Below are 16,285 nucleotides of genomic sequence, written 5' to 3' on the forward strand. Positions count from 1 at the left end.
CAACGAAATGGGTGCTGATATAATATACATAATGTGAAGGGGGGGGGGTGCTAATTAATAATGAGGTAACTGCTTGGGTAATAGATAAAGGCAAGATGGCGGTTTAACGCATTTACGTTACAGATATTTAAGTAAAAAAATTAAAACAAACAATTGCTCAGAGTTTTTGTCGGCCTCAGAACGACTGAGAACTAAAAAAAGGTTTCCAAATATCTAAGTGAATCATATCAGCAAATAAAAACTAAATTGAAAAAAAAAAAAAAACTCACAGAAGTACTTTAATATACTCACGGAGCTGTTTGGGGTCGCTCCTCTCTCAGAACTTTGTGAGCCAGTCACAGATCGAAACGTCTTAAAATCTATGGATAGAATTTCTTACATCATTATCGTGTAACACAAGGACTCAGTTACAGAGACGCCATACTTCATCCATATCGTTATCAACAAACAAGAAGACAATGTGACTATCTTTTAACTGTACAATAGAGGAATAATGTGCCCTAACTGCTAGACACATCAATGACAAACCATGACAAACTTGAAATTCTCCGTTTTAGATATCATTGCGGCATAAAATTAGCTGACGGACAATTTATCCCGGCATTTCCCTGAGAGGAATAGATGCAAGAGAACATTTCATTTTGTTAGTTGTTTCCCATTTAAATATTCATTGTAGCCAAGGGAAGCAACAAACAACCTGAATTTTTGCATTAATACATAAGTAATAATATAATGTAATCGAAAATAATTGTTTTAATTATTACTTTTAACATAGCTAATAATATATTATAAGGTAATATTTTGTTTATTTTAGCTTATTTATTGGATTTTGAATAATTAATGTTCTTTAAAATGTATAGAAAACTTTACCTGTATTACATGCTAAATAATTTATAAAGTGAAACTACATATCATTCAGCACTAATTTTTACTATCGCGTATCAAATTTTGGATCCCTTGAAAACAAGGGACAAGATCATTTTGCAATTTTCACTCAGTCGATGAAAGTCGATCCTTTTCTGTTAATTGAGCTTGCAATTAACTTAAACTACCAATAATGTAATGAAATGTTTTAGTTAATACTCATATAAAAAGCTTTTTTTTTAAAAAGTAGTTTGCTAAAAATGAACCATATAAAAAAAAAAAGAACGATGTAAAAAGAACTCTTAGAATTCACGTACACATACATAGAGAAAGGACGCTCTACCAGCACTTTGTGAACCCGATCACAGATTAAAATTTTTCAAAATCTTCGGAGGAAACTCATCTCTATCATGAAACATCAACATCCGGTGGCTTAGCTGCTATACTTTTAACATTTCAAAAACACGGTGAACACTTTTACATTATGATGAAACCTAAACACCCGGTGACAGAAATGCTACACTACATTCACATATCTAGCGACGAACAAGAATATAGTGTGGCTATTTAGCAAATGTAGGTTACATGAATAATGTGCCCTAACTGTTAGACCCACAAACATATCCCTAACATGTGTATAATTCCCCGTTTTATCTTTGATTACGGTATACAATTAGTATACACATATCTAGACGGTGAACGACAGACATAGACTTTTGGGGCTCATTTTTATTCAATTGAAAAAAGATAATAGCACGGTTTGATCATGTATTTCTTCATGCTTAAAAACTGCTAGGGCAGGAGTATAATGCAACTAAGTATTTATCTATTTATTTATTCAATAACGGTAACAATAGTAGACACGGATGCCTTTTTCACATTGGCCGTTTTACAAAAAACAAGCAAACAAAAACCTAACAACAGCATTTAAAAAAACAATTGTGTAGAAAAGACTTAGCAGTTACATAGCACAAATAAAGAAATAATATTACACCGTTATAATACAAAGTAGATAAAATAAGAATATAGTACATGAATAAGAAATGTTGAAATGAGTCTGTGAGGAAGTCATTAAATAACTGTTGTTTTAATTTAGTCTTAAATATTTTTTTTTAGATCTTTCGGATTTGAAAAAAAAACCTATGTCAGACTACCAACGAAATGGGTGCTGATATAATATACATAATGTGAAGGGGGGGGGGGGGTGCTAATTAATAATGAGGTAACTGCTTGGGTAATAGATAAAGGCAAGATGGCGGTTTAACGCATTTACGTTACAGATATTTAAGTAAAAAAATTAAAACAAACAATTGCTCAGAGTTTTTGTCGGCCTCAGAACGACTGAGAACTAAAAAAAGGTTTCCAAATATCTAAGTGAATCATATCAGCAAATAAAAACTAAATTGAAAAAAAAAAAAAAAACTCACAGAAGTACTTTAATATACTCACGGAGCTGTTTGGGGTCGCTCCTCTCTCAGAACTTTGTGAGCCAGTCACAGATCGAAACGTCTTAAAATCTATGGATAGAATTTCTTACATCATTATCGTGTAACACAAGGACTCAGTTACAGAGACGCCATACTTCAACCATATCGTTATCAACAAACAAGAAGACAATGTGACTATCTTTTAACTGTACAATAGAGGAATAATGTGCCCTAACTGCTAGACACATCAATGACAAACCATGACAAACTTGAAATTCTCCGTTTTAGATATCATTGCGGCATAAAATTAGCTGACGGACAATTTATCCCGGCATTTCCCTGAGAGGAATAGATGCAAGAGAACATTTCATTTTGTTAGTTGTTTCCCATTTAAATATTCATTGTAGCCAAGGGAAGCAACAAACAACCTGAATTTTTGCATTAATACATAAGTAATAATATAATGTAATCGAAAATAATTGTTTTAATTATTACTTTTAACATAGCTAATAATATATTATAAGGTAATATTTTGTTTATTTTAGCTTATTTATTGGATTTTGAATAATTAATGTTCTTTAAAATGTATAGAAAACTTTACCTGTATTACATGCTAAATAATTTATAAAGTGAAACTACATATCATTCAGCACTAATTTTTACTATCGCGTATCAAATTTTGGATCCCTTGAAAACAAGGGACAAGATCATTTTGCAATTTTCACTCAGTCGATGAAAGTCGATCCTTTTCTGTTAATTGAGCTTGCAATTAACTTAAACTACCAATAATGTAATGAAATGTTTTAGTTAATACTCATATAAAAAGCTTTTTTTTTAAAAAGTAGTTTGCTAAAAATGAACCATATAAAAAAAAAAAGAACGATGTAAAAAGAACTCTTAGAATTCACGTACACATACATAGAGAAAGGACGCTCTACCAGCACTTTGTGAACCCGATCACAGATTAAAATTTTTCAAAATCTTCGGAGGAAACTCATCTCTATCATGAAACATCAACATCCGGTGGCTTAGCTGCTATACTTTTAACATTTCAAAAACACGGTGAACACTTTTACATTATGATGAAACCTAAACACCCGGTGACAGAAATGCTACACTACATTCACATATCTAGCGACGAACAAGAATATAGTGTGGCTATTTAGCAAATGTAGGTTACATGAATAATGTGCCCTAACTGTTAGACCCACAAACATATCCCTAACATGTGTATAATTCCCCGTTTTATCTTTGATTACGGTATACAATTAGTATACACATATCTAGACGGTGAACGACAGACATAGACTTTTGGGGCTCATTTTTATTCAATTGAAAAAAGATAATAGCACGGTTTGATCATGTATTTCTTCATGCTTAAAAACTGCTAGGGCAGGAGTATAATGCAACTAAGTATTTATCTATTTATTTATTCAATAACGGTAACAATAGTAGACACGGATGCCTTTTTCACATTGGCCGTTTTACAAAAAACAAGCAAACAAAAACCTAACAACAGCATTTAAAAAAACAATTGTGTAGAAAAGACTTAGCAGTTACATAGCACAAATAAAGAAATAATATTACACCGTTATAATACAAAGTAGATAAAATAAGAATATAGTACATGAATAAGAAATGTTGAAATGAGTCTGTGAGGAAGTCATTAAATAACTGTTGTTTTAATTTAGTCTTAAATATTTTTTTTTAGATCTTTCGGATTTGAAAAAAAAACCTATGTCAGACTACCAACGAAATGGGTGCTGATATAATATACATAATGTGAAGGGGGGGGGGGTGCTAATTAATAATGAGGTAACTGCTTGGGTAATAGATAAAGGCAAGATGGCGGTTTAACGCATTTACGTTACAGATATTTAAGTAAAAAAATTAAAACAAACAATTGCTCAGAGTTTTTGTCGGCCTCAGAACGACTGAGAACTAAAAAAAGGTTTCCAAATATCTAAGTGAATCATATCAGCAAATAAAAACTAAATTGAAAAAAAAAAAAAACTCACAGAAGTACTTTAATATACTCACGGAGCTGTTTGGGGTCGCTCCTCTCTCAGAACTTTGTGAGCCAGTCACAGATCGAAACGTCTTAAAATCTATGGATAGAATTTCTTACATCATTATCGTGTAACACAAGGACTCAGTTACAGAGACGCCATACTTCATCCATATCGTTATCAACAAACAAGAAGACAATGTGACTATCTTTTAACTGTACAATAGAGGAATAATGTGCCCTAACTGCTAGACACATCAATGACAAACCATGACAAACTTGAAATTCTCCGTTTTAGATATCATTGCGGCATAAAATTAGCTGACGGACAATTTATCCCGGCATTTCCCTGAGAGGAATAGATGCAAGAGAACATTTCATTTTGTTAGTTGTTTCCCATTTAAATATTCATTGTAGCCAAGGGAAGCAACAAACAACCTGAATTTTTGCATTAATACATAAGTAATAATATAATGTAATCGAAAATAATTGTTTTAATTATTACTTTTAACATAGCTAATAATATATTATAAGGTAATATTTTGTTTATTTTAGCTTATTTATTGGATTTTGAATAATTAATGTTCTTTAAAATGTATAGAAAACTTTACCTGTATTACATGCTAAATAATTTATAAAATGAAACTACATATCATTCAGCACTAATTTTTACTATCGTGTATCAAATTTTGGATCCCTTGAAAACAAGGGACAAGATCATTTTGCAATATTCACTCAGTCGATGAAAGTCGATCCTTTTCTGTTAATTGAGCTTGCAATTAACTTAAACTACCAATAATGTAATGAAATGTTTTAGTTTATACTCATATAAAAAGCTTTTTTTTTTAAAAAGTAGTTTGCTAAAAATGAACCATATAAAAAAAAAAAAGAACGATGTAAAAAGAACTCTTAGAATTCACGTACACATACATAGAGAAAGGACGCTCTACCAGCACTTTGTGAACCCGATCACAGATTAAAATTTTTCAAAATCTTCGGAGGAAACTCATCTCTATCATGAAACATCAACATCCGGTGGCTTAGCTGCTATACTTTTAACATTTCAAAAACACGGTGAACACTTTTACATTATGATGAAACCTAAACACCCGGTGACAGAAATGCTACACTACATTCACATATCTAGCGACGAACAAGAATATAGTGTGGCTATTTAGCAAATGTAGGTTACATGAATAATGTGCCCTAACTGTTAGACCCACAAACATATCCCTAACATGTGTATAATTCCCCGTTTTATCTTTGATTACGGTATACAATTAGTATACACATATCTAGACGGTGAACGACAGACATAGACTTTTGGGGCTCATTTTTATTCAATTGAAAAAAGATAATAGCACGGTTTGATCATGTATTTCTTCATGCTTAAAAACTGCTAGGGCAGGAGTATAATGCAACTAAGTATTTATCTATTTATTTATTCAATAACGGTAACAATAGTAGACACGGATGCCTTTTTCACATTGGCCGTTTTACAAAAAACAAGCAAACAAAAACCTAACAACAGCATTTAAAAAAACAATTGTGTAGAAAAGACTTAGCAGTTACATAGCACAAATAAAGAAATAATATTACACCGTTATAATACAAAGTAGATAAAATAAGAATATAGTACATGAATAAGAAATGTTGAAATGAGTCTGTGAGGAAGTCATTAAATAACTGTTGTTTTAATTTAGTCTTAAATATTTTTTTTAGATCTTTCGGATTTGAAAAAAAAACCTATGTCAGACTACCAACGAAATGGGTGCTGATATAATATACATAATGTGAAGGGGGGGGGGTGCTAATTAATAATGAGGTAACTGCTTGGGTAATAGATAAAGGCAAGATGGCGGTTTACGCATTTACGTTACAGATATTTAAGTAAAAAAATTAAAACAAACAATTGCTCAGAGTTTTTGTCGGCCTCAGAACGACTGAGAACTAAAAAAAGGTTTCCAAATATCTAAGTGAATCATATCAGCAAATAAAAACTAAATTGAAAAAAAAAAAAAACTCACAGAAGTACTTTAATATACTCACGGAGCTGTTTGGGGTCGCTCCTCTCTCAGAACTTTGTGAGCCAGTCACAGATCGAAACGTCTTAAAATCTATGGATAGAATTTCTTACATCATTATCGTGTAACACAAGGACTCAGTTACAGAGACGCCATACTTCATCCATATCGTTATCAACAAACAAGAAGACAATGTGACTATCTTTTAACTGTACAATAGAGGAATAATGTGCCCTAACTGCTAGACACATCAATGACAAACCATGACAAACTTGAAATTCTCCGTTTTAGATATCATTGCGGCATAAAATTAGCTGACGGACAATTTATCCCGGCATTTCCCTGAGAGGAATAGATGCAAGAGAACATTTCATTTTGTTAGTTGTTTCCCATTTAAATATTCATTGTAGCCAAGGGAAGCAACAAACAACCTGAATTTTTGCATTAATACATAAGTAATAATATAATGTAATCGAAAATAATTGTTTTAATTATTACTTTTAACACAGCTAATAATATATTATAAGGTAATATTTTGTTTATTTTAGCTTATTTATTGGATTTTGAATAATTAATGTTCTTTAAAATGTATAGAAAACTTTACCTGTATTACATGCTAAATAATTTATAAAGTGAAACTACATATCATTCAGCACTAATTTTTACTATCGTGTATCAAATTTTGGATCCCTTGAAAACAAGGGACAAGATCATATGGTTTATCACACTTAATCTTTGAGTGTAAGTAATTTTATTATAAAAATGAAATCACACGATTTATTTAATACTCAAACTTTTTTTTTTAAAATACATGGTTTAGCTGCATATCAAGTGTGTTTCTTATGCAAACCCACTCTACTATTTCCCTGGATTGTCTGCTTAGCGTAGAACCCAGTAAAATAGTAAAACATCCTTAGGTTGGTGTTAATACAAATACTTTTTTGTTGTTGTTACCACAAATACTGGTAGACCAATATGGCCATGTTTAGCTTTAAATTTTTAAAATCTCAAGCAATAAAGATCAATTCAATTCAATATAGACAACATTAGTAATAGAAATGTTGACGTAACTATTGTAAGCGGTAAATGATTAACACCAGTGTGAAACACGGAACTAAAGAAAGTACATGAATAATAATCGCTGATTCATGGAACTGAGCATGCGAATGCTAATTTGAAAGTTCAAACTTCGAATCCAGGTTCAAGTATGTAGAACGTCCCTGAGTCGACCCATGTCTAATGGGTACCTAAATCACGTTAGGGGAAGTAAAGGATGTTGGATATAGTGCTGACCACACCATCTTTTCATTTGCCGAGTTAGGAACCCTTCAGTGTTTTTTTCCACTCAGCGTTAGCACCCTAGCGCTCTAACGCTTAGACCACGCCGTCCCACAATATGTTTTAGTTAATTACCATTCAAACATTCAAGGTAACTAAGGGAGGCTAACACTATCTTATTTGTTTTGCTAATGATAAAACTAAGAGTGTTGCCATAAAAACTCACGTCACTGCTGTGTTTATTAAATCATCTCACTTTTTAAAAACGATAATGGATGTTAAAATCTCTTTTTTTACAAGGTTTTATTTAACTCACATCCTCTGTCTGTCTGTCTGTCTGTCTTTCTAGATCGAAACGCCGGAGCGAAATTTCGGACGCTTCTACTTGACCGATACGGTTCGCACTTGGCACGTGGGTCAAGACCAGAAGACAATGCAATCTGAAATTAAATTTGACTTAATTGGATGCCTAATTATTTTTTTATGAATTAATCAAAATTTGGACCGAATTAGTAGGCATGTGGTCGAGTCGGTAAAGCTCATGGTTGCTAAACCGAAAAGTCTCGAGTTCGAACCCTCGGGCAGATTAGGCTCGTTAGCTGGGGACAGCCACTCTTCTAGGAGAGACAACTCCAAAATTAAACAAATGCTGCCTTGTAGTTTGTTCTTGGTTGGACAAAGGCTATGGAAGCAAATCCAAAAAGAAAAGCAGGCTGGAATCGGAGTCAATGGCCTCAAAGGCGCATAACCAGTTGACACGTAACGCTTAATTGTGTTGGATGCGTGGTCGAGTCGGCAAAAAGCTCATGGTTGATAAATTCGAACAAAAAGTCTCGAGTTCAAACCCACTGGCAGATAAATCTCGATCCCCTTCAACACTAATAATTAAGAACGAAGAAGAAGAAGAAGTAGGCATGTCTATCCAACCACACCACACGCGTCATAACGTTCAATAGCTGCGCCATTACGTTCAATGGCTGAGTCATTACGTTCAGTAGACGCGCAATGGTTTTAAGTCATATAACTCTATTGTAAATAAAACATGTAAAGTACTGACAAAAATTCATTAAAAAACGTTTTAATAACAAGCTTTTATGTAATAATGCACTAAAAAGTAGAAAATAAATTATAGACTACTATTTAAATAACTATAAAGAAAAGCGTGGGTGTCTTCCTTAACATTAGTAAAGGTATCCAATAGATACTAAAGTGAACCACGCTTTTCTTTATATTTATTTAAATAGTAGTCTATAATTTATTTTCTACTTTTTAGTGCATTATTACATAACGGTGTGTTATTAAAACGTTTTTTTAATGATTTTTTTAAAATAATTTTTGGGATCTGGAATAATTTTTTGACACTAAAATGTTAACAATATTCAGTATAAATTCTATCTGTGACTTTTTAAATATGAAACATCGCTGAAATCCGATTCAGCTGCCTACACGGCGCATAAAAAGTTGACACATATGCTTAATTGTGTTTGAGGGAATTCTTGTATCAGTAGACATTTTAAAATGTTTTTCTGCAACTATTTTTATTCGATTGACATATTTTTATCTGTAACTTCCTTTGAATACAAACATATTTCATAAGCTCCTTAGATTTTTCATGTTTACTTCCCTTGGATAATAGAATACATTATTTTTGCAACTCATTTTTTAGCGCTTTTTTACATACTGGCAATTGCGTTTAATAAAGCGTCATTTCTGGATGGATGGATGGATGGATGGATGGATGGATGTGTGTCCGCAGCTTTAAGTCGTATCTCCTCCTCAACGAAGCAATATCGAGGACTAGTTCCGAAAGCAAATATGTTAAGCAAGTTCCAAGGATGATTGTGGGCCAAAAAAATTCCCGGAATTCCTTCCTGGATTTCCCGGAAAAGCCAAAAAACCTCGACCTATTGCAGTTTTTGGTCCATATCTCGGCAACAAGACGACTTAGCGACTTAAAACATTTACCAATCGATTCTTGCCATAATTTAGACCAATATTGCCGAAGAAAGTTTTCAAAAATATCCTTTCGTTCGGTCTCAAAAAAATAATTAAGAACATTTAAACTGAGCATCGTGTAGGCCTAGGATGATATTTAATACTTTTTAAAACTGAGCATCTTGTAGGCCTACTCGTTAAAATAAAACTATTGTTGATATAGGTTAATATAGTTGTCTTTTTTTTTACTTATTAATTCAAAAGTTATTTTTGTACCCTATTAATTTATTTATAATTTATATGAGAGTGATAGGGAGTTACAATTACAAGGTTTTGTTTCGCTAGGCATAATCATTTTTTCACATTTAAAAAAAAAATAATTAAGGAAATTGCGCTTAAATTGTCACTAGACTTTTTATTAACTTGTTTCTACTTCAATAACTCTATTAAAGTAAAATGTTCCTGTATACAAAAGGACTAGTTTTTGCACATGCATCCAAACCATACAATTTAAACATGGCCGCAACCTTTACATTGCTAGGTGTACGACACATTGAAAGCCGCGGGTTATCGGACCTGGATGGACATCTACGACATCAAATGCTCGACACTGGACGCTATGGCCAAGGCGGTGGAGAGCTCTGATGTTGTCCTGATCTGTATGTCCAAGAAATACATGGACAGCACCAACTGTAGATTAGGTCAGTTCATATGGTACAGCACCAAATGTAGATTAGGTCAGTCCATATGGTACAGCACCTACTGTAGATTAGGTCAGTTCATATGGTACAGCACCTACTGTAGATTAGGTCAGTTCATATGGTACAGCACCAACTGTAGATTAGGTCAGTTCATATGGTAAAGCACCAACTGTAGATTAGGGCAGTTCATATGGTACAGCACCAACTGTATATTAGGTCAGTTCATATGGTACAGCACCAACTGTAGATTAGGTCAGTTCATATGGTACAGCACCAACTGTAGATTAGGTCAGTTCATATGGTACATCACCAACTGTAGATTAGGTCAGTTCATATGGTACAGCACCAACTGTAGATTAGGTCAGTTAATATGGTACAGCTGTAGATTAGGTCAGTTCATATGGTACAGCACCAAATGTAGATTAGGTCAGTTCATATGGTACAGCACCAACTGTAGATTAGGGCAGTTCATATGGTACAGCACCAACTGTATATTAGGTCAGTTCAAATGCTACAGCACCAACTGTAGATTAGGTCAGTTCATATGGTACAGCACCAACTGTAGATTAGGTCAGTTCATATGGTACAGCACCAACTGTAGATTAGGTCAGTTAATATGGTACAGCTGTAGATTAGGTCAGTTCATATGGTACAGCACCAAATGTAGATTAGGTCAGTTCATATGGTACAGCACCAACTGTAGATTAGGTCAGTTCATATGGTACAGCACCAACTGTAGATTAGGTCAGTTCATATGGTACAGCACCAACTGTAGATTAGGTCAGTTCATATGGTACAGCACCAACTGTAGATTAGGTCAGTTCATATGGTACAACACCAACTGTAGATTAGGTCAGTTCATATGGTACAGCACCAACTGTAGATTAGGTCAGTTCATATGGTACAGCACCAACTGTAGATTAGGTCAGTTCATATGGTACAGCACCAACTGTAGATTAGGTCAGTTCATATGGTACAGCATCAACTGTAGATTAGGTCAGTTCATATGGTACAGCACCAACTGTAGATTAGGTCAGTTCATATGGTACATTTAGCTCTTCAGACCAGGCGGCCAAATTAGGTTAATTAGCCGGACCGTCAGAGTTTCTTTAAGGCATCTCACCCCGTAGCACCCCGACCCCCTGCCCCTGAAAAAATAGAAAGGGGGGGGGGTGAAATCAACCATGTGCATATATACAATGTATATATATATATATATATATATATATATATATATATATATATATATATATATATATATATGGATAGACTATATTTTATGTAAGAGGGGGGAGGGGATGACACAATTAGGTACCGAAACGGGTGACATCGTACCTTGCTACGTGGTTGAGTTAAGTGCTAGCGTAGGCCACATGAGCGTTGTGTTAGTTTTCACAAATACTTGGTAACATTCATATTTATTTATCAGTTAAAACGTTTTCCAGTAAATAAAAATGATCTAAGTAAATAAAACAATAGCAAATACCACCTGGGAGTAGGGACGACAGCCCTCAACTCCATGTGTAAGCCAGTAATAAGAGAATAAAAGCGATTCAGGTGTCCGTCAAAACAATAACATGATTGGTGGCTGTATCAGCTGACCAACTATCTAACGCTGAAATAACATACAAAAAGTGAGTGTGATTGGGTGGGGGGTTTAAGAATGAGGGTGGTGGATGTCGTAGGTAAGATAAGATGGCGGCATAACACTTTTACCGACACACATGACTAAGTCAAACAGAATATATTAAAATTAATTGCTTATATTAGCTTTTGTCGCCCTCAGAACGACTGGTTACAAAAAACACGGAAAGAATGGCAAACAAGAAGACAATGTGGCAATCTTGCTACTGTAAGATAGAGGAATAATGTGCCCTAACTGCTAGACACATCCAAGACATGTGTAGAATTCTCCATTTTAGATTTCATGGCGGCGTAAAATTAGTTGACGGGAAATACATAGCGGCACATCCCTGAACGGAATTGAGATAACAAGAGAACATTTCTTTTTGTTAGTTGTTTCCCATGTTAAAATGTATTGAAAGCAGGGGAAACAACTAATATAGGGATTTTTTTTTGTAAAAATAAAACTAATAATACAATAGAAACTAAATGATTGTAATGTATTATATACCACCTAGCTAATAATATTTTTTACCAAATATTACTTAAAATTCTGTCAATTTTTTAAATAATTTTTGGATTTGTGAATAATTAATTTACTCTAAAATATGTAAAAAAGCATTAGCTCATTGACCGGCTGCATTTTATCAGATGGGAAATCAACCCTCTATCCGTGTTAATAATGAATTAAAAATAGAAATTTTGGATCCCTTGAAAATCAAGGGACAAGACTAAAGTGTATGAGTATTTGAAAGGAGTTGCCAAACTTTTAAGACGGAAGAGCCAAAAAATATCCGTTTTTAATTAAAGAGCCACTAACATTGTTTCAATATTTCGGTATTTGATAAAGATTAGGTAAATAAATTTGATTTTGATTTGAAATAAATAACATTATTTATGAATTAATATTGATTCATATAAAAACATACATAATGTTTTGAACAAAAAATGTTTTAACTAGCCCTGCTATGATAAAATTAGTAATAAAATAATTATATGTATACGACTATCCCTATCATCTTAAGAAGCCAATAACTTTTTTCTTTCTTTCTTTACGGACACAGCCAGGCAGGCCTCAACTCGGCAAACTCCGACTAACTGGATAGTTGCAATAAGTACTATCCTTCTCAAACGCTATTTCCATTCCTAGAATAAGTATTTGCGTGCTAAAACATGCCGTTGACACATTCAATTCGTCCTCAACATTTATATTCAGCATAAGGGATCGGTCGAATGTAGCCTATAATGTTTACACTTGCATTACATTTTTAAATTTTAACTTTCTCGTATATACGAAATATAGAGAAAGTCTTGTAATCGTGCAAAAAAAAAAATCGAGATTTTTGTAAATCTCGATGTTGTATAGCTCCCTGAGTGGGAAAAACATAGTTTTGCAATATTCTCCGTATGTCTGTGTTCGTGTATGTGTGTGTGCGTATGTGTGTCTGTAAACACGATAACTTGAGTACCGTTACAGCTAGGTTGATGAACTTTCATATATAAGTATTTTATAAAAATCGTAGATCCATATCAGCTTTTGAGCGATTTCCAATAATCGGAAGTGGAACTTTTTCTACTTTGAATTTTCAAAAGCTTATAAATTGAGTACTATTTCAGATAGATAAATGACATTCCACATGTAAGTGAAAGGTTTATTTCTCTGCCTTCTTGCAGTTTTTTAGTAATTTTCTTTGACCGGAAGTAGTAATTTTCGCTATTTCCAATTTCTCAAAAACGCATGTGAATTTATAAAGTACTAACAATATTCCGCACTATTTTGCACATTTTATTTGGCGTTCACTTGGTGTGCAATTCTTTTTACTACGAGATTTTATTCTGTTTTAAAAAGTTTAAGTATTTGAAATTGATTAAAAATCATGTCTATATCCCGAGTTCCTACCCCATGTTGTTTTATATAAGAATATTCGTGAAAGTTTAGGGGAGATCACTCCCAGTTTATTTTTAAAATGTGTACAGCACTTGCATGCTAAAAGCTATGACTATTAATACATTTTTATTTTATTTTCTTGCTTCATCTGCATAACGTTGCTGACTGTAGCAATCTCAGTGATTATCAAGCCTGTATTAGTAACAACATCGGCGATTGTCAAGATCCAGTGGAAAAATTGCAAGTTCAGAAAAACTTGAGGCTGGGTACGTTGGTGTGTTCCTGCGACGAACAAAAAAGTAGGTACCTTAAAGGATGAGTTTGGTTGTGTTGGTTTAAAAAGGGAGAATTGCTGGTAACACGTTATAGTCGCTTTTCCTGTTATGTCACATCTAATGAAGACGTTGAGTAAATTGTTATAAAACATCACATCAGCTGCAGCAAATCTAGAGGAGGGAGGGGAAGTGGTGTTACAAACATTGACAAAATCGCAACTTCATATATAGAATACCCATTTAAAAATATAATAAATCACACAAATATAATGACAATAAAGTGCCAGAAAATGGTGTACACGTACATTTAACATATTTCTGCTAAGAAAAGCACTTTTCATATCTGGTCTTAACTTTTCATAAATGCAATAACAAATCCCATGCACAATTCAAAAATATTAACCAAAATGGTGTAGGTGAATGTAAGGGTTTGGTCGTGCGGCGACTTACTGGCCATTGACAAAACGATTCCTTTAAAACGGCTTTCACCAAAGGGACACAAAACATTGCCAAATTGACCCCGTTATTTTGGCTACCGATAAACCGGCTCCCGAAAATGTGATTCCGTACAAAAACGAATCCCGTCTTTACGACTCCGGAGAAATAAGTTCTTTTCGTTTTGGATCCCTACAACACAGTTCCGTAACGATTAAAACCGCCTCTTTAAATAATTCCTGTTGCAAGTAGAACCCCCTTCATAAATACTTGGGTAAAAACACTAACATTACGCTTAATTTTTTTTTTTTTTTTTTTTTTTTTTTTTTTTGAAAAACAAGAAGCACAATTATCGTAGCACACTCTAGTTTTTTTGCTTTTCAATATTTTATTATAATATAATATATAATTATATAGTGAGACTTAAGACTGTCTTTATTTTCTTCCCCACACACTCCTCACCCCACCTCTCTCACCGCTGTAATGTCGACTGTTTTAAGTTAAAAAGTTATAAATAATTAAAAGTTTGCAATTGTCACTTCTGTGTCCAGTGATTGATCATCTCATCTGTCTATCTGACCCGGAAAAGGCATTTCGTATTTTTGGTGCTCTCGACAGGTGCAGTGATCAATTTTCTAACTCGGCTATTGGTGAATTCTGCAAGTAAGACACACGCTTTGTGTGTATTATGTGATTAAAACGTACAATTCTTTGATACAGCATAAACATTATAATATCGAGCTTACATTTCACATTTCAGTGTAAATGTGACTCACTTTTTTCACATAGTATTCAATTTACTGACGTATATAACTATGTACAGATGTAAACGTACGCTTATATCATTTTGCTTATACCCAACTCTGACTTTGTCTATCGATTTTTTAATATAAATTTTGTCATTGTTAGCTTTAATTTTCACGGAGCCTGAATTATATGTATGTAAATATAATTCACTCAAAATGGAATATGTGTGCTTAACTTTGAGATAACTGTTTATACCCTCAGTAGATATTTCCCAAAAATGTATTATTTCCGATAGCCCAAAATGTTAATTGCTAAATTATATTTGGCTTTCAAATAGGTATTTAATAAGCATTTTGAATCGTCAGTTTTTTGTCTCAAATTAATATGTGTACAATGTGTCTGTGCGCCAGTATATTTCTAGACGCCAAGCAATGCTTTAGAGATGCTGTACGAAAAGACTGTGGTCAGTCTGTAGAACACTTGTTGTCCGAAATGGCTTGGGAGTTTGGTCCTTACGGGATGTATAGCGCCCTTTTGGGATGTGGATCTAACAGCTGAAACCAATTAATTCCCCTTGGTAAGTTCTTTTAAACCAAACACGATGTTATGGGGCAGTTGTAAGTTACATAGAAAAAGATTAGAATAATCTAGAATTAGAGGGTCGGCGTGGTCGAGTCGGTAAAGCTCATGGTTGCTAAACCGGAAAATCTTGAGTTCGACCCCTCGGCAGATGAGGGTCGTTAGCTGGTGACAACCACTCTTCTAGGAGAGCCAACTCATTGTAGTTTGATCTTGGTCGGACAAACGCTATGGAAAGCAAATCCTAAAAGAAAAGCATGCTGAAACCGAAGTCAATGGCCTGAATGGCGCATAACGAGTTGGCACGCATAATTAGTTGTGATTAGGGGATCCCTTCTAACACTAAAATTAAGAACGAAGATGAAGAAGAAAACCAAGAATCACTAAGAGATGAGGAGGACATGGAACCGGGTATCCCATAGGACACAATAAAAACACCCGACATACTGGAAGAAACTAAGTTAAGTGATATCAAAATAGTAGACACCCTGACAAAAACTC

The sequence above is a fragment of the Physella acuta genome, unplaced genomic scaffold (assembly GCF_028476545.2).
Source record: "Physella acuta isolate Inbredline_101_S28 unplaced genomic scaffold, ASM2847654v3 ptg000136l, whole genome shotgun sequence".
NCBI lineage: Eukaryota > Metazoa > Mollusca > Gastropoda > Physidae > Physella > Physella acuta.